Source organism: Pristiophorus japonicus, chromosome 5 (genome assembly GCF_044704955.1).
Source record: "Pristiophorus japonicus isolate sPriJap1 chromosome 5, sPriJap1.hap1, whole genome shotgun sequence".
Lineage (NCBI taxonomy): Eukaryota > Metazoa > Chordata > Chondrichthyes > Pristiophoridae > Pristiophorus > Pristiophorus japonicus.
This window is the reverse complement of record NC_091981.1, coordinates 65656278-65675847: the sequence shown is the minus strand read 5'-3', so window position 1 is coordinate 65675847 and position 19570 is coordinate 65656278. Positions and strand designations below refer to the sequence as shown.

At 47.1% G+C, this 19570-nt stretch overlaps 1 protein-coding gene across 1 annotated transcript in view; it reads right to left on the bottom strand.

Moving 5' to 3' along the window:
• The window catches only part of gfod1 (glucose-fructose oxidoreductase domain containing 1), a 197852-nt gene that overhangs the window by 168868 nt on the left and 9414 nt on the right, over positions 1 to 19570 (bottom strand). The gene's annotated exons all lie outside the window — the stretch shown is intronic.

Sequence of the window (19570 nt, the reverse complement as noted above, 5' to 3'; positions counted from 1 at the left end):
GGGAGTGTAGTCGGGATGTTTATGTCGGGAGTGTAGTCGGGTTGTTTATGTTGGGAGTGTAGTCGGGATGTTTATGTCGGGAGTGTAGTCGGGATGTTTATGTCGGGAGTGTAGTCAGGATGTTGGGAGTGTAGTCGGGATTTTTACGTTGGGAGTGTAGTCAGGATGTTGGGAGTGTTGTCGGGATTTTTACGTTGGGACTGGATTCGGGGAGTTGGGAGTGACGTCGGGATGTTTATGTTGGGAGTGTACTCGGGATGTTTATCTCGGGAATGTAGTTGGGATGTTTATGTCGGGAGTGTCGTCAGGATGTTGGGAGTGTAGTCGATATGTTGGGAGTGTAGTCAGGATGTTTATGTTGGGAGTGTAGTCGGGATGTTTATGTTGGGAGTGAAGTCGGGATGTTTATGTTGGGAGTGAAGTCGGGATGTTTATGTTGGGAGTGAAGTCGGGATGTTTATGACGGGAGTGTAGTCGAGATGATTATGTTGGGAGTGTAGTCGGGATGTTTATGTCGGGAGTGTAGTCGGGATGTTTATGTTGGGAGTGTAGTCGGGATGTTTATGTTGGGAGTGTAGTCGGGATGTTTATGTCGGGAGTGTAGTCGAGATGATTATGTTGGGAGTGTAGTCGGGATGTTTATGTTGGGAGTGAAGTCGGGATGTTTATGTCGGGAGTGTAGTCGAGATGATTATGTTGGGAGTGTAGTCGGGATGTTTATGTTGGGAGTGAAGTCGGGATGTTTATGTTGGGAGTGTAGTCGGGATGTTTATGTCGGGAGTGTAGTCGGGATGTTTATGTCGGGAGTGTAGTCGGGATGTTGGGAGTGTAGTCGGGATTTTTACGTTGGGAGTGTAGTCAGGATGTTGGGAGTGTTGTCGGGATTTTTACGTTGGGAGTGGATTCGGGGAGTTGGGAGTGACGTCGGGATGTTTATGTTGGGAGTGTACTCGGGATGTTTATGTCGGGAGTGTAGTCGGGATGTTCATGTCGGGTGTGTAGTCGGCATGTTGGGAGTGTACTCGGGATGTTTATGTCGGGTGTGTAGTTGGGATGTTTATGTTGGGAGTGTAGTCGGGATGTTTGTGTTGGGAGTGTAGTCGAGATGTTTATGTTGGGAGCGTAGTTCAGATGTTTATGTCACAAGTGTAGTCGGGATGTTTATGTTGGGACTATAGTCGGGATGTTGGCAGTGATTCGGAAAGTTTATGTAGGGCGGGTAGTCGGCATGTTTGTGTTGGGTGTGTAGTCGAGATGATTATGTCGGGAGTGTAGTCACGATGTTTATGTTGGGAGTGTAGTCGGGATGGTTATGTCAGGAGTTTTGTTGGGATTTTGGGACTGTAGTCGGGATGTTGGAAGTGTAGTCGTGATGTTTATGTCGGGAGTGTAGTCGGGATGTTTATGTCGGGAATGTAGTTGGGATGTTTATGTCAGGAATGTAGTCGGGATATTTATGTCGAGTGTGCGCGTGTGTAGTCGGGATGTTTATCTCGGGAGTGTAGTCGGGATGTTTATGTCAGGAATATAGTCAGGATGTTTATGTTGGGAGTGTAGTCGGGATGTTTATGTTGGGAGTGTAGTCGGGATGTTTATGTTGGGAGTGTATTCGGGATGTTTATCTCGGGAATGTAGTTGGGATGTTTATGTCGGGAGTGTCGTCAGGATGTTGGGAGTGTAGTCGATATGTTGGGAGTGTAGTCAGGATGTTTATGTTGGGAGTGTAGTCGGGATGTTTATGTCGGGAGTGTAGACAGGATATTTATATTGGGAGTGTAGTCGGGATGTTTATGTCGGGAGTGTAGTCGAGATGATTATGTCGGGAGTGTAGTCGGGATGTTTATGTTGGGAGTGAAGTCGGGATGTTTATGTTGGGAGTGTAGTCGGGATGTTTATGTCGGGAGTGTAGTCGGGATGTTTATGTTGGGAGTGTAGTCGGGATGTTTATGTCGGGAGTGTAGTCGAGATGATTATGTCGGGAGTGTAGTCGGGATGTTTATGTTGGGAGTGAAGTCGGGATGTTTATGTTGGGAGTGAAGTCGAGATGTTTATGTTGGGAGTGTAGTCGGGATGTTTATGTCGGGAGTGTAGTCGGGATGTTTATGTCGGGAGTGTAGTCGGGATGTTTATGTCGGGAGTGTAGTCGGGATGTTTATGTCGGGAGTGAAGTCGGGATGTTTATGTCGGGAGTGTAGTCGGGATGTTTATGTCGGGAGTGTAGTCGGGATGTTTATGTTGGGAGTGTAGTCGGGTTGTTTATGTCGGGAGTGTAGTCAGGATGTTTATGTTGGGAGTGTAGTCAGGATGTTTATGTTGGGAGTGTAGTCGGGATGTTTATGTCGGGAGTGTAGTCGGGATGTTTATGTTGGGAGTGTAGTCAGGATGTTTATGTTGGGAGTGTAGTCGGGATGTTTATGTCGGGAGTGTAGTCGGGATGTTTATGTCGGGAGTGTAGTCAGGATGTTTATGTCGGGAGTGTAGTCGGGATGTTTATGTCGGGAGTGTAGTCGGGTTGTTTATGTTGGGAGTGTAGTCGGGATGTTTATGTCGGGAGTGTAGTCGGGATGTTTATGTCGGGAGTGTAGTCAGGATGTTGGGAGTGTAGTCGGGATTTTTACGTTGGGAGTGTAGTCAGGATGTTGGGAGTGTAGTCGGGTTGTTTATGTTGGGAGTGTAGTCGGGATGTTTATGTCGGGAGTGTAGTCGGGATGTTTATGTCGGGAGTGTAGTCAGGATGTTTATGTTGGGAGTGTAGTCGGGATGTTTATGTCGGGAGTGTAGTCGGGTTGTTTATGTTGGGAGTGTAGTCGGGATGTTTATGTCGGGAGTGTAGTCGGGATGTTTATGTCGGGAGTGTAGTCAGGATGTTGGGAGTGTAGTCGGGATTTTTACGTTGGGAGTGTAGTCAGGATGTTGGGAGTGTTTTCGGGATTTTTACGTTGGGACTGGATTCGGGGAGTTGGGAGTGACGTCGGGATGTTTATGTTGGGAGTGTACTCGGGATGTTTATCTCGGGAATGTAGTTGGGATGTTTATGTCGGGAGTGTCGTCAGGATGTTGGGAGTGTAGTCGATATGTTGGGAGTGTAGTCAGGATGTTTATGTTGGGAGTGTAGTCGGGATGTTTATGTTGGGAGTGAAGTCGGGATGTTTATGTTGGGAGTGAAGTCGGGATGTTTATGTTGGGAGTGAAGTCGGGATGTTTATGACGGGAGTGTAGTCGAGATGATTATGTTGGGAGTGTAGTCGGGATGTTTATGTCGGGAGTGTAGTCGGGATGTTTATGTTGGGAGTGTAGTCGGGATGTTTATGTTGGGAGTGTAGTCGGGATGTTTATGTCGGGAGTGTAGTCGAGATGATTATGTTGGGAGTGTAGTCGGGATGTTTATGTCGGGAGTGTAGTCGGGATGTTTATGTTGGGAGTGAAGTCGGGATGTTTATGTCGGGAGTGTAGTCGAGATGATTATGTTGGGAGTGTAGTCGGGATGTTTATGTTGGGAGTGAAGTCGGGATGTTTATGTTGGGAGTGTAGTCGGGATGTTTATGTCGGGAGTGTAGTCGGGATGTTTATGTCGGGAGTGTAGTCGGGATGTTGGGAGTGTAGTCGGGATTTTTACGTTGGGAGTGTAGTCAGGATGTTGGGAGTGTTGTCGGGATTTTTACGTTGGGACTGGATTCGGGGAGTTGGGAGTGACGTCGGGATGTTTATGTTGGGAGTGTACTCGGGATGTTTATGTCGGGAGTGTAGTCGGGATGTTCATGTCGGGTGTGTAGTCGGCATGTTGGGAGTGTACTCGGGATGTTTATGTCGGGTGTGTAGTTGGGATGTTTATGTTGGGAGCGTAGTCGGGATGTTTGTGTTGGGAGTGTAGTCGAGATGTTTATGTTGGGAGCGTAGTTCAGATGTTTATGTCGCAAGTGTAGTCGGGATGTTTATGTTGGGACTATAGTCGGGATGTTGGCAGTGATTCGGAAAGTTTATGTAGGGCGGGTAGTCGGCATGTTTGTGTTGGGTGTGTAGTCGAGATGATTATGTCGGGAGTGTAGTCACGATGTTTATGTTGGGAGTGTAGTCGGGATGGTTATGTCAGGAGTTTTGTTGGGATTTTGGGACTGTAGTCGGGATGTTGGAAGTGTAGTCGTGATGTTTATGTCGGGAGTGTAGTCGGGATGTTTATGTCGGGAATGTAGTTGGGATGTTTATGTCAGGAATGTAGTCGGGATATTTATGTCGAGTGTGCGCGTGTGTAGTCGGGATGTTTATCTCGGGAGTGTAGTCGGGATGTTTATGTCAGGAATATAGTCAGGATGTTTATGTTGGGAGTGTAGTCGGGATGTTTATGTTGGGAGTGTAGTCGGGATGTTTATGTTGGGAGTGTATTCGGGATGTTTATCTCGGGAATGTAGTTGGGATGTTTATGTCGGGAGTGTCGTCAGGATGTTGGGAGTGTAGTCGATATGTTGGGAGTGTAGTCAGGATGTTTATGTTGGGAGTGTAGTCGGGATGTTTATGTCGGGAGTGTAGACAGGATATTTATATTGGGAGTGTAGTCGGGATGTTTATGTCGGGAGTGTAGTCGAGATGATTATGTCGGGAGTGTAGTCGGGATGTTTATGTTGGGAGTGTAGTCGGGATGTTTATGTTGGGAGTGTAGTCGGGATGTTTATGTCGGGAGTGTAGTCGAGATGATTATGTCGGGAGTGTAGTCGGGATGTTTATGTTGGGAGTGAAGTCGGGATGTTTATGTTGGGAGTGAAGTCGAGATGTTTATGTTGGGAGTGTAGTCGGGATGTTTATGTCGGGATTGTAGTCGAGATGATTATGTAGGGAGTGTAGTCGGGATGTTTATGTCGGGAGTGTAGTCGGGATGTTTATGTCGGGAGTGTAGTCGGGATGTTTATGTTGGGAGTGAAGTCGGGATGTTTATGTTGGGAGTGTAGTCGGGATGTTTATGTTGGGAGTGAAGTCGAGATGATTATGTTGGGAGTGTAGTCGGGATGTTTATGTCGGGAGTGTAGTCGGGATGTTTATGTCGGGAGTGTAGTCGGGATGTTTATGTTGGGAGTGTAGTCGGGTTGTTTATGTTGGGAGTGTAGTCGGGATGTTTATGTCGGGAGTGTAGTCGGGATGTTTATGTCGGGAGTGTAGTCAGGATGCTTATGTTGGGAGTGTAGTCGGGATGTTTATGTCGGGAGTGTAGTCGGGTTGTTTATGTTGGAAGTGTAGTCGGGATGTTTATGTCGGGAGTGTAGTCGGGATGTTTATGTCGGGAGTGTAGTCAGGATGTTGGGAGTGTAGTCGGGATTTTTACGTTGGGAGTGTAGTCAGGATGTTGGGAGTGTAGTCGGGTTGTTTATGTTGGGAGTGTAGTCGGGATGTTTATGTCGGGAGTGTAGTCGGGATGTTTATGTCGGGAGTGTAGTCAGGATGTTTATGTTGGGAGTGTAGTCGGGATGTTTATGTCGGGAGTGTAGTCGGGTTGTTTATGTTGGGAGTGTAGTCGGGATGTTTATGTCGGGAGTGTAGTCGGGATGTTTATGTCGGGAGTGTAGTCAGGATGTTGGGAGTGTAGTCGGGATTTTTACGTTGGGAGTGTAGTCAGGATGTTGGGAGTGTTGTCGGGATTTTTACGTTGGGACTGGATTCGGGGAGTTGGGAGTGACGTCGGGATGTTTATGTTGGGAGTGTACTCGGGATGTTTATCTCGGGAATGTAGTTGGGATGTTTATGTCGGGAGTGTCGTCAGGATGTTGGGAGTGTAGTCGATATGTTGGGAGTGTAGTCAGGATGTTTATGTTGGGAGTGTAGTCGGGATGTTTATGTTGGGAGTGAAGTCGGGATGTTTATGTTGGGAGTGTAGTCGGGATGTTTATGTTGGGAGTGAAGTCGGGATGTTTATGACGGGAGTGTAGTCGAGATGATTATGTTGGGAGTGTAGTCGGGATGTTTATGTCGGGAGTGTAGTCGGGATGTTTATGTTGGGAGTGTAGTCGGGATGTTTATGTTGGGAGTGTAGTCGGGATGTTTATGTCGGGAGTGTAGTCGGGATGTTTATGTTGGGAGTGAAGTCGGGATGTTTATGTTGGGAGTGTAGTCGCGATGTTTATGTCGGGAGTGTAGTCGAGATGATTATGTTGGGAGTGTAGTCGGGATGTTTATGTCGGGAGTGTAGTCGAGATGATTATGTTGGGAGTGTAGTCGGGATGTTTATGTCGGGAGTGTAGTCGGGATGTTTATGTTGGGAGTGAAGTCGGGATGTTTATGTTGGGAGTGTAGTCGGGATGTTTATGTCGGGAGTGTAGTTGGGATGTTGGGAGTGTAGTCGGGATTTTTACGTTGGGAGTGTAGTCAGGATGTTGGGAGTGTTGTCGGGATTTTTACGTTGGGACTGGATTCGGGGAGTTGGGAGTGACGTCGGGATGTTTATGTTGGGAGTGTACTCGGGATGTTTATGTCGGGTGTGTAGTCGGCATGTTGGGAGTGTACTCGGGATGTTTATGTCGGGTGTGTAGTTGGGATGTTTATGTTGGGAGCGTAGTCGGGATGTTTGTGTTGGGAGTGTAGTCGAGATGTTTATGTTGGGAGTGTAGTCGGGATGTTTATGTTGGGACTATAGTCGGGATGTTGGCAGTGATTCGGAAAGTTTATGTAGGGCGGGTAGTCGGCATGTTTGTGTTGGGTGTGTAGTCGAGATGATTATGTCGGGAGTGTAGTCACGATGTTTATGTTGGGAGTGTAGTCGGGATGGTTATGTCAGGAGTTTTGTTGGGATTTTGGGACTGTAGTCGGGATGTTGGAAGTGTAGTCGTGATGTTTATGTCGGGAGTGTAGTCGGGATGTTTATGTCGGGAGTGTAGTCGTGATGTTTATGTCGGGAGTGTAGTCGGGATGTTTATGTCGGGAATGTAGTTGGGATGTTTATGTCAGGAATGTAGTCGGGATATTTATGTCGAGTGTGCGCGTGTGTAGTCGGGATGTTTATCTCGGGAGTGTAGTCGGTATGTTTATGTCAGGAATATAGTCAGGATGTTTATGTTGGGAGTGTAGTCGGGATGTTTATGTTGGGAGTGTAGTCGGGATGTTTATGTTGGGAGTGTATTCGGGATGTTTATCTCGGGAATGTAGTTGGGATGTTTATGTCGGGAGTGTCGTCAGGATGTTGGGAGTGTAGTCGATATGTTGGGAGTGTAGTCAGGATGTTTATGTTGGGAGTGTAGTCGGGATGTTTATGTCGGGAGTGTAGACGGGATATTTATATTGGGAGTGTAGTTGGGATGTTTATGTCGGGAGTGTAGACGGGATGTTTATGTTGGGAGTGTAGTCGGGATATTTATATTGGGAGTGTAGTCGGGATGTTTATGTTGGGAGTGTATTCAGAATGTTGGGAATGTAGTCAGGATGTTGGAGTATAGTCGGGATGTTGGAAGTGAAGTCGGGATGTTTATGTTGGGAGTGTAATCAGGATGTTGCGAGTGTAGTTGGGATGTTTATGTTGGGAGTGTAGTCGCGATGTTTATGTTGGGAGTGTAGTCGGGATGTTTATGTCGGGAGTGCAGTTGGGATGTTTATGTTGGGAGTGTAGTCGGGATGTTTATGTCGGGAATGTAGTTAGGACTTTTATGTCAGGAATGTCGTCAGGATGTTGGGAGTGTAGTCGGGAAGTTGGGAGTGTAGTTGGGATGTTTATGACGGGAGTGTAGTCGGGATGTTTATGTTGTGAGTGTAGTCGGGATGTTTATGTCGGGAGTGTAGTCGGGATTTTTATGTCGGGAATGTAGTCGGGATATTTATGATGGGAGTGTAGTCGGGATGTTTATGTCGGGTGTGTATTCGGGATGTTTATGTCAGGAGCGTAGTCGATATGTTTATGTTGGGAGTGAAGTCGGGATATTTATATTGGGAGTGTAGTCGGGATTTTTATGTCGGGAATGTAGTCAGGATGTTGGAGTATAGTCGGGATGTTGGAGTGAAGTCGGGATGTTTATGTTGGGAGTGTAATCAGGATGTTGGGAGTGTAGTCGCGATGTTTATGTTGGGAGTGCAGTCGGGATATTTATGTTGGGAGTGTAGTCGGGATGTTTATGTTGGGAGTGTAGTCGGGATGTTTATGTTGTGAGTGTAGTCAGGATGTTTATGTTGGGAGTGTAGTCGCGATGTTTATGTTGGGAGTGTAGTCGCGATGTTTATGATGGGAGTGTAGTCGGGATGTTTATGACGGGAGTGTAGTCAGGATGCTTATGTTGGGAGTGTAGTCGGGATGTTTATGTTGGGAGTGTAGTCGGGATATTTATGACGGGAGTGTAGTCGGGATGTTTATGTTGGGAGTATAGTCGGGATGTTTATGTTGGGAGTGTAGACGGGATGTTTATGTCGGGAGTGTAGTCGTGATATTTATGACTGGAGTGTAGTCAGGATGCTTATGTTGGGAGTGTAGTCGGGATGTTTATGTTGGGAGTGTAGACGGGATGTTTATGTCGGGAGTACAGTCGCGATGTTTATGACGGGAGTGTAGTCGGGATGTTTATGTTGGGAGTGTAGACGGGATGTTTATGTTGGGAGTGTAGTCGGGATGTTTATGTCGGGAGTGTAGTCGGGATGTTTATGTTGGGAGTGTAGACGGGATGTTTATGTCGGGAGTGTAGTCGTGATATTTATGACGGGAGTGTAGTCAGGATGCTTATGTTGGGAGTGTAGTCGTGATATTTATGACGGGAGTGTAGTCAGGATGTTAATGTTGGGAGTGTAGACGGGATGTTTATGTCGGGAGTATAGTCGGGATGTTTATGTTGGGAGTGTAGTCAGGATGTTAATGTTGGGAGTGTAGACGGGATGTTTATGTCGGGAGTATAGTCGGGATGTTTATGTTGGGAGTGTAGTCAGGATGTTAATGTTGGGAGTGTATACGGGATGTTTATGTCGGGAGTATAGTCGGGATGTTTATGTTGGGAGTGTAGTCAGGATGTTAATGTTGGGAGTGTAGACGGGATGTTTATGTCGGGAGTATAGTCGGGATGTTTATGTTGGGAGTGTAGTCAGGATGTTTATGTTGGGAGTGTAGTCGGGATGTTTATGTTTGGAGTGTAGTCGGGATGTTTATGTCGGGAGTGTAGTCGGGATGTTTATGTTGGGAGTGTAGTCAGGATGTTTATGTTGGGAGTGTAGTCGGGATGTTTATGTTTGGAGTGTAGTCGGGACGTTTCTGTCAGGAGTGTAGTCGGGATGTTTATGTCGGGAGAGTAGTTGGGATGTTTATGTCGGGAGTGTAGTCGGGATGTTGATGTTGGGATTGTAGTTGGGATGTTCATGTTGGGAGTGTAGTCGGGTTGTTTATGTCGGGAGAGTAGTCGGGATGTTTATGTCGGGAGTGTAGTCGGGATGTTGATGTTGGGATTGTAGTTGGGATGTTCATGTTGGGAGTGTAGTCGGGTTGTTTATGTTGGGAGTGTAGTCGGGATGTTCATGTTGGGAGTGTAGTCGGGTTGTTTATGTCGGGAGTGTAGTCAGGATGTTTATGTTGGGAGAGTAGTTGGGATGTTTATGTCGGGAGTGTAGTCGGGATGTTGATGTTGGGATTGTAGTTGGGATGTTTATGACGGGAGTGTCGTCGGGATGTTTATGTTGGGACTGTAGTCGGGATGTTTATGTCGAGAGTGTAGTCGGGATGTTTATGACGGGAGTGTAGTCGAGATGTTTATGTTGGGAGTGTAGTCGGGATGTTTATGACGGGAGTGTAGTCGGGATGTTTATGACGGGAGTGTAGTCGGGCTGTTTATGTTGGGAGTGTAGTCGGGATGTTTACGTTGGGAGTGTAGTCGGGATGTTTATGATGGGAGTGTAGTCGGGATGTTCATGTTGGGAGCGTAGTTGGGTTGTTTATGTCGGGAGTATAGTCGGGATGTTTATGTTGGGAGTGTAGTCGGGATGTTTACGTTGGGAGTGTAGTCGGGATGTTTACGTTGGGAGTGTAGTCGGGATGTTTATGTTGGGAGTGTAGTCGGGATGTTTATGTTGGGAGTGTAGTCGGGATGTTTACGTTGGGAGTGTAGTCGGGATGTTTATGTTGGGAGTGTAGTCGGGATGTTTACGTTGGGAGTGTAGTCGGGATGTTTATGTCGGGAGTGTAGTCGGGATGTTTATGACGGGAGTGTAGTCGGGTGTTTATGTTGGGAGTATAGTCGGGATGTTTATGTTGGGAGTGTAGTCGGGATATTTATGACAGGAGTGTAGTCAGGATGTTTATGTCGGGATTGTAGTCGGGATGTTTATGTCGGGAGTGTAGTCGGGATGTTTATGTCGGGAGTGTAGTCGGGATGTTTATGTCGGGAGTGTAGTCGGGATGTTTATGTCGGGAGTGTAGTCGGGATGTTTATGTCGGGAGTGTAGTCGGGAGGTTTATGTCAGGAGTGTAGTCGGGAGGTTTCTGACGCGGGTGTCGTCGGGATGTTTATGTTGGGAGTGTAGTCGGGATGTTTATGATGGGAGTGTAGTCGGGATGTTCATGTTGGGAGTGTAGTCGGGAGGTTTATGACGGTAGTGCAGTCGGGATGTTTATGACGGGAGTGTAGTCGGGATGTTTATGTTGGGAGTATAGTCGGGATGTTTATGTTGGGAGTGTAGTCGGGATATTTATGACAGGAGTGTAGTCGGGATGTTTATGTTGGGAGTGTAGTCGGGATGTTTATGATGGGAGTGTAGTCAGGATGTTTATGTTGGGAGTGTCGTCGGCATGTTTATGTCGGGAGTGTAGTCGGGATGTTTATGTTGGGATTGTAGTTGGGATGTTTATGATGGGAGTGTAGTCGGGATGTTTATGTTGGGATTGTAGTTGGGATGTTTATGATGGGAGTGTAGTCAGGATGTTTATGATGGGAGAGTAGTCAGGATGTTTATGTTGGGAGTGTAGTCGGGAAGATTATGTCGGGAGTGTAGTCGGGAAGTTTATGTCGGGAGTGTAGTCGGGATGTTTATGTTGGGAGTGTAGTCGGGAAGTTTATGTCGGGAGTGTAGTCGGGATGTTTATGTCGGGATTGTAGTCGGGATGTTTATGTCGGGAGTGTAGTCGGAATGTTTATGACGGGAGTGTAGTCGGGAAGTTTATGTCGGGAGTGTAGTCGGGATGTTTATGATGGGAGTGTAGTCGGGATGTTTATGTCGGGAGTGTAGTCGGGATGCTTATGTCGGGAGAGTAGTCGGGTTGTTTATGTTGGGACTGTAGTTGGGATATTTATGATGGGATTGTCGTTGGGATGTTTATGATGGGAGTGTAGTCAGGATGTTTATGTCGGGAGTATATTCGGGATGTTTATGTTGGGAGTGTAGTCGGGATGTTTATGTTAGGAGTGTAGTCGGGATGTTGATGTTGGGATTGTAGTCGGGATGTTTATGTTAGGAGTGTAGTCGGGATGTTGATGTTAGGAGTGTAGTCGGGATGTTTATGTTGGGAGTGTAGTCGGGATGTTTATGTTAGGAGTGTAGTCGGGATGTTGATGTTGGGATTGTAGTCGGGATGTTTATGTTAGGAGTGCAGTCGGGATGTTTATGTTGGGAGTGTAGTCGGGATGTTTATGACGGGAGTGCAGTCGGGATGTTTGTGTCGCTGAGCGTAGTCGGGATGTTTATGTCGGGACTGTAATTGGGATATTTATGACGAGAATGTAGTCAGGATGTTTATGTCGGGAGTGTAGTCGGTATGTTTATGACGGGAGTGTCCTCGGGATGTTTATGACGGGAGTGTAGTCGGGATGTTTATGACGGGAGTGTAGTCGGGATGTTTATGTTTGGAGTGTAGTCGGGACGTTTCTGTCAGGAGTGTAGTCGGGATGTTTATGTCGGGAGAGTAGTTGGGATGTTTATGTCGGGAGTGTAGTCGGGATGTTGATGTTGGGATTGTAGTTGGGATGTTCATGTTGGGATTGTAGTCGGGTTGTTTATGTCGGGAGAGTAGTCGGGATGTTTATGTCGGGAGTGTAGTCGGGATGTTGATGTTGGGATTGTAGTTGGGATGTTCATGTTGGGAGTGTAGTCGGGTTGTTTATGTCGGGAGTGTAGTCGGGATGTTTATGTTGGGAGAGTAGTTGGGATGTTTATGTCGGGAGTGTAGTCGGGATGTTGATGTTGGGATTGTAGTTGGGATGTTTATGACGGGAGTGTCGTCGGGATGTTTATGTTGGGACTGTAGTCGGGATGTTTATGTCGAGAGTGTAGTCGGGATGTTTATGACGGGAGTGTAGTCGAGATGTTTATGTTGGGAGTGTAGTCGGGATGTTTATGACGGGAGTGTAGTCGGGATGTTTATGACGGGAGTGTAGTCGGGCTGTTTATGTTGGGAGTGTAGTCGGGATGTTTACGTTGGGAGTGTAGTCGGGATGTTTATGATGGGAGTGTAGTCGGGATGTTCATGTTGGGAGCGTAGTTGGGTTGTTTATGTCGGGAGTATAGTCGGGATGTTTATGTTGGGAGTGTAGTCGGGATGTTTACGTTGGGAGTGTAGTCGGGATGTTTACGTTGGGAGTGTAGTCGGGATGTTTATGTTGGGAGTGTAGTCGGGATGTTTATGTTGGGAGTGTAGTTGGGATGTTTACGTTGGGAGTGTAGTCGGGATGTTTATGTTGGGAGTGTAGTCGGGATGTTTACGTTGGGAGTGTAGTCGGGATGTTTATGTCGGGAGTGTAGTCGGGATGTTTATGACGGGAGTGTAGTCGGGTGTTTATGTTGGGAGTATAGTCGGGATGTTTATGTTGGGAGTGTAGTCGGGATATTTATGACAGGAGTGTAGTCGGGATGTTTATGTCGGGAGTGTAGTCGGGATGTTTATGTCGGGAGTGTAGTCGGGATGTTTATGTCGGGAGTGTAGTCGGGATGTTTATGTCGGGAGTGTAGTCGGGAGGTTTATGTCGGGAGTGTAGTCGGGAGGTTTCTGACGCGGGTGTCGTCGGGATGTTTATGTTGGGAGTGTAGTCGGGATGTTTATGATGGGAGTGTAGTCGGGATGTTCATGTTGGGAGTGTAGTCGGGAGGTTTATGACGGTAGTGCAGTCGGGATGTTTATGACGGGAGTGTAGTCGGGATGTTTATGTTGGGAGTATAGTCGGGATGTTTATGTTGGGAGTGTAGTCGGGATATTTATGACAGGAGTGTAGTCGGGATGTTTATGTTGGGAGTGTAGTCGGGATGTTTATGATGGGAGTGTAGTCAGGATGTTTATGTTGGGAGTGTCGTCGGCATGTTTATGTCGGGAGTGTAGTCGGGATGTTTATGTTGGGATTGTAGTTGGGATGTTTATGATGGGAGTGTAGTCGGGATGTTTATGTTGGGATTGTAGTTGGGATGTTTATGATGGGAGTGTAGTCAGGATGTTTATGATGGGAGAGTAGTCAGGATGTTTATGTTGGGAGTGTAGTCGGGAAGATTATGTCGGGAGTGTAGTCGGGAAGTTTATGTCGGGAGTGTAGTCGGGATGTTTATGTTGGGAGTGTAGTCGGGAAGTTTATGTCGGGAGTGTAGTCGGAATGTTTATGACGGGAGTGTAGTCGGGAAGTTTATGTCGGGAGTGTAGTCGGGATGTTTATGATGGGAGTGTAGTCGGGATGTTTATGTCGGGAGTGTAGTCGGGATGCTTATGTCGGGAGAGTAGTCGGGTTGTTTATGTTGGGACTGTAGTTGGGATATTTATGATGGGATTGTCGTTGGGATGTTTATGATGGGAGTGTAGTCAGGATGTTTATGTCGGGAGTATATTCGGGATGTTTATGTTGGGAGTGTAGTCGGGATGTTTATGTTAGGAGTGTAGTCGGGATGTTGATGTTGGGATTGTAGTCGGGATGTTTATGTTAGGAGTGTAGTCGGGATGTTGATGTTAGGAGTGTAGTCGGGATGTTTATGTTGGGAGTGTAGTCGGGATGTTTATGTTAGGAGTGTAGTCGGGATGTTGATGTTGGGATTGTAGTCGGGATGTTTATGTTAGGAGTGCAGTCGGGATGTTTATGTTGGGAGTGTAGTCGGGATGTTTATGACGGGAGTGCAGTCGGGATGTTTGTGTCGCTGAGCGTAGTCGGGATGTTTATGTCGGGACTGTAATTGGGATATTTATGACGAGAATGTAGTCAGGATGTTTATGTCGGGAGTGTAGTCGGTATGTTTATGACGGGAGTGTCCTCGGGATGTTTATGACGGGAGTGTAGTCGGGATGTTTATGACGGGAGTGTAGTCGGGATGTTTATGACGCGAGTGTCGTCGGGATGTTTATGACGGGAGTGTATTCGGGATGTTTATGTTGGGAGTGTAATCGGGATAGTAGTCGGGATGTTTATGTCGGGAATGTAGTTGGGATATTTATGACGGGACTGTAGTCGGGTTGTTTATGTTGGGAGTGTAGTCGGGATGTTTATGTTGTGATTGTAGTTGGGATGTTTATGACGGGAGTGTAGTCGGGATGTTTATGACGGGAGTGCAGTCGGGATGTTTATGTTGGGACTGTCGTTGGGATATTTATGACGGGAGTGTAGTCAGGATGTTTATGTTGGGAGTGTAGTCGGGATGTTTATGTTGGGATTGTCGTTGGGATGTTTATGACGGGAGTGTAGTCAAGATGTTTATGCCGGGAGTGTAGTCGGGATGTTTATGTGGGGAGTTTAGTCGGGATGTTTATGTCGGGATTGTCGTTGGGATGTTTATGACGGGAGTGTAGTCGGGATGTTTATGTTGGGAGTGTAGTCGGGATGTTTATGACGGGTGTGTCTTCGGAATGTTTATGACGGGAGTGTAGTCGGGATGTTGGGAGTGTAGTCGGGATGTTTATGTCAGGAATGTAGTCGGGATATTTATGACGGGAGTGTAGTCGGGATGTTTATGACGGGAGTGTAGTCGGGATGTTTATGTCGAGAGTGTAGTCGGGATGGTTATGACGGGAGTGTAGTCGGGATGTTTATGTTGGGAGTGTAGTCGGGATGTTTATGACGGGTGTGGCTTCGGAATGTTTATGACGGGAGTGCAGTCGGGATGTTGGGAGTGTAGTCGGGATGTTTATGTTGTGAGTGTAGTCGGGATGTTTATGTCGGGAATGTAGTCGGGATATTTATGACGGGAGTGTCGTCGGGATGTTTATGTTGGGAATGTAGTCGGGATGTTTATGTTGTGATTGTAGTTGGGATGTTTATGACGGGAGTGTAGTCGGGATGTTTATGTCGGGAGTGTAGTAGGGATGTTTATGTTGGGAGTGTAGTCGGGATGTTTATGTCGGGAGTGTAGTCGGGATGTTTATGTCGGGAGTGTAGTCGGGATGTTTATGACGGGAGTGTAGTCGGGATGTTTATGACGGGAGTGTCCTCGGGGTGTTTATGACGGGAGTGTAGTCGGCATGTTGGGAGTGTAGTCGGGATGTTTATGACGGGAGTGTTGTCGGGATGTTTATGTTGGGAATGTAGTCGGGATGTTTATGTTGTGATTGTAGTTGGGATGTTTATGACGGGAGTGTAGTAGGGATGTTTATGTTGGGAGTGTAGTCGGGATGTTTATGTCGGGAGTGTAGTCGGGATGTTTATGTCGGGAGTGTAGTCGGGATGTTTATGACGGGAGTGTAGTCGGGATGTTTATGACGGGAGTGTCCTCGGGGTGTTTATGACGGGAGTGTCCTCGGGGTGTTTATGACGGGAGTGTAGTCGGCATGTTGGGAGTGTAGTCGGGATGTTTATGTTGTGAGTGTAGTCGGGCTGTTTATGACGGGAGTGTCGTCGGGATGTTTATGACGGGAGTGTATTCGGGATGTTTATGTTGGGAGTGTAATCGGGATAGTAGTCCGGATGTTTATGTCGGGAATGTAGTTGGGATATTTATGACGGGACTGTAGTCGGGATGTTTATGTTGGAAGTGTAGTCGGGATGTTTATGTTGTGATTGTAGTTGGGATGTTTATGACGGGAGTGTAGTCGGGATGTTTATGACGGGAGTGTCGTCGGGATGTTTATGACGGGAGTGTAGTCGGGATGTTTATGTCGGGAGTGTAGTCGGGATGTTTATGTCGGGAGTGTAGTCGGGATGTTTATGTCGGGAGTGTAGTCAGGATGTTTATGTCGGGAGTGTAGTCGGGATGTTTATGTGGGGAGTTTAGTCGGGATGTTTATGTCGGGAGTGTAGTCGGGATATTTATGTGGGGAGTGTAGTCGGGATGTTTATGACGGGAGTGTAGTCGGGATGTTTATGTTGGGAGTGTAGTCAGGATGTTTATGTTGGGATTGTCATTGGGATGTTTATGACGGGAGTGTAGTCAAGATGTTTATGCCGGGATTGTAGTCGGGATGTTTATGTGGGGAGTTTAGTCGGGATGATTATGTCGGGAGTGTAGTCGGGATGTTTATGTGGGGAGTGTAGGAGTGTATTCGGGATGTTTCTGTTGGGAGTGTAGTCGGGATGTTTATGTTGGGTGTGTAGTCGGGATGTTTATGTTGGGAGTTTAGTCGGTATGTTTATGACGGGAGTGCAGTCGGGATGTTTATGTTGGGAGTGTAGTCGGGATATTTATGACCGGAGTGCAGTCAGGATGTTTATGTTGGTAGTGTAGTCACGATGTTTATGTCGCTGAGAGTAGTCGGGATGTTTATGTCGGGACTGTAGTTGGGATATTTATGACGGGAGTGTAGTCAGGATGTTTATGTCGGGAGTGTAGTCGGGATGTTTATCTTTACAGTGCAACCGGGAATTTTATCCACTAACACAGCCATTAAGTGCTCGCAAACGGTGGTTCATAATTATTTGCATTCCCTATTGGATGGATTGGAATTAAGTTGTTTGTTTCATTTGTGCTTTAATGTTGGTATTCATATTGTATTGAAGTGAGCTAAAAACCCATTAAGCTGCACTGAAAGAAGGTAATCAGATAGTGGTAGTCAAGACAGTGATGAGGGTTGTACGACTGTTAATGTATTGGTGATGAAGTGCTCTTCGATGAGCTTCTCTCAGAGCTCTGGTGGTCAATGCCTCTCTTGCTCTGCCTTTTCTTCATGCTCTTCCTCCTCGTCCTCATTCTCCTGCTGCACTTATTGCAACCCAGATAGTGGTCAGTGCTGGTCCCTCATTATGGCAAAGTTATGGAGCAGCAAACGACCACATATCGGTCGGCACCTGAGTGTATTGCAAATCTCCTCCAGTACGGTCCCAGCATGGGAAGCGTTGCTTGGACATGCCATTGCTTGTTTAATCATGTTTCCATTCACGGCATGGCTCTCGTTGTCGGCCAGCTCTTCCGAGTTCCTGATTGGAAGAAAGGCGGCACAAAGGACTGGCCCAGGATGAATGAATCCTGACTACTGCCAGGATACCGGGTGCAGACCTGCAAGATGGTCTGCCTGTGTCACAAAACAGTTGTACGTGAGAGAGTGGAATCCTTTTCAATTGATAAAGATTCCAGTCTGGTGATGGGGAGCACGCAAGGCAATTTGGGTCCAGTCTGTGATACCTTGTACCCTGAGGAAGCCTGCCACATGGGGGAAACCTAGTGACTTTCGTCCTGCTTCACTCTGTCCACGGAAACAACATGTAGCTGTTGGCCCTGGTGTAGAGCACCTCTGTGACCTCCCTGATACAGCAATGGAGTGGGATCTGTGATAGGTTGCTAATTTGCCCTGCTGCAGACTTAAAGGAGCCTGTGGCATAAATCTTAAGGTGAGAGCCTTCTTTGTGATGCAAAGTTGCCTATACATTGCTCCTCAGTGAAGTTCCTGTCGGAGAAATGATTCCTGAATCCCCACTGTGGGTATGGCACCCTTGCGCAGTGCCCTGCTCCTGCTCCTTTCTTGTCTCAGCTGCTCTGCTCTCTTCCTTGATGCTCCACCTCATCCTCCAGCCCCAAAAGCAGCCCTACCAGACCATCCATGACTGTTTATAAGGCAGCCAAAAATAGCGCTATACCAGCAAAATCTTTGTCTCAGCAGTCAAACTTAATTTTCCAGAGTCTGAAAACAGGCCAAATTATGCCCAAAATTTAACCAGCAGGTTGAAATGTCAAACTAGCAACTAACCTATAAGTAGTGCGTGATGCCTTTAAATAGCGTTAATGAAGGATCCTTTCTGCCGCCTGTTAGTGCCACGAGTTGCTGGGCGAGTTTCACGTGTCGCGAATCATCCTCCAACAAATATAGGGCCCTTATTTATATAATAGCACTTCCGGCTTGAAGTAAACGTTCAATTTGTGCCAGCGATATTGGAGGTTTATGCACCGAAAATGGGTATGGCGCAATCACACTTATAGGCCAATGAGTACTTGTTAGAGGAGTGATATCGTGGTGGGGAAGTACTGAGTGAGGTGGCCCAGGACATATGATGGGAATACTACTGTTTCTAATTTACATAAATGACTTGGATTCAGAATCTTGATGCAAAGTAGTCAAATTTGCTGATGATACAAAACTAGGAGGGTAGTAGAATTGGAGGACGTAGCTCAGAAATTACAGAATGAATGGACAAAATATGCAAGTACCTGTATGCTGAAAAAGTTAATGCAGGCAAATGTAAAGTGCTGCACATAAGAAGGATAAATAGAAGACATATATATTCCCATCATCAGATTTAAACCCAGGTGCCTGGCTTAGGTAACATTTGCGAGGTGCCAGACCTTGCGCCAGTCGCAGAAGTCTCGCCCCGCGCGATAAATTAACCCCAATGCTAAATCAAATGCTACACTTCCTTTCTAGGGCGGCAGTGGGGTACACGGCTCAGCAGTGCTATGCACTGGGCCATGTAGCGCTGTCACGTATGAGGGGCTCTTCCCTGAATGAAAGGGAGAGCCCAAGCTGCATACTCTGCATATGAGGAACCCAGATATCGGGGCCAGCGGGGAGTGGGGGTGCGCACGATCAGCCCTACACTCAAGCAAAGTGCCAGGCTAAGCGATCGCGGCACCGACCCCACGCCCAAAGCGCCACCGGAGCAGAAAGGAAAACGAGAGGTTTTTTTACATAGAAACATAGAAAATAGGTGCAGGAGTAGGCCATTCGGCCCTTCTAGCCTGCACCGCCATTCAATGAGTTCATGGCTGAACATTCAACTTCAGTACCCCATTCCTGCTTTCTCGCCATACCCCTTGATTCCCCCTAGCAGTAAGGACCTCATCTAACTCCTTTTTGAATATATTTAGTGAATTGGCCTCAACAACTTTCTGTGGTAGAGAATTCCACAGGTTCACCACTCTCTGGGTGAAGAAGTTCCTCCGCATCTCGGTCCTAAATGGCTTACCCCTTATCCTTAGACTGTGACCCCTGGTTCTGGACTTCCCCAACATTGGGAACATTCTTCCTGCATCTAACCTGTCTAACCCCGTCAGAATTTTATATGTTTCTATGAGGTCCCCTCTCATTCTTCTGAACTCCAGTGAATACAAGCCCAGTTGATCCAGTCTTTCTTGATAGGTCAGTCCCGCCATCCCGGGAATCAGTCTGGTGAACCTTCGCTGCACTCCCTCAATAGCAAGAATGTCCTTCCTCAGGTTAGGAGACCAAAACTGTACACAATACTCCAGGTGTGGCCTCACCAATGCCCTGTACAACTGTAGCAACACCTCCCTGCCCCTGTACTCAAATCCC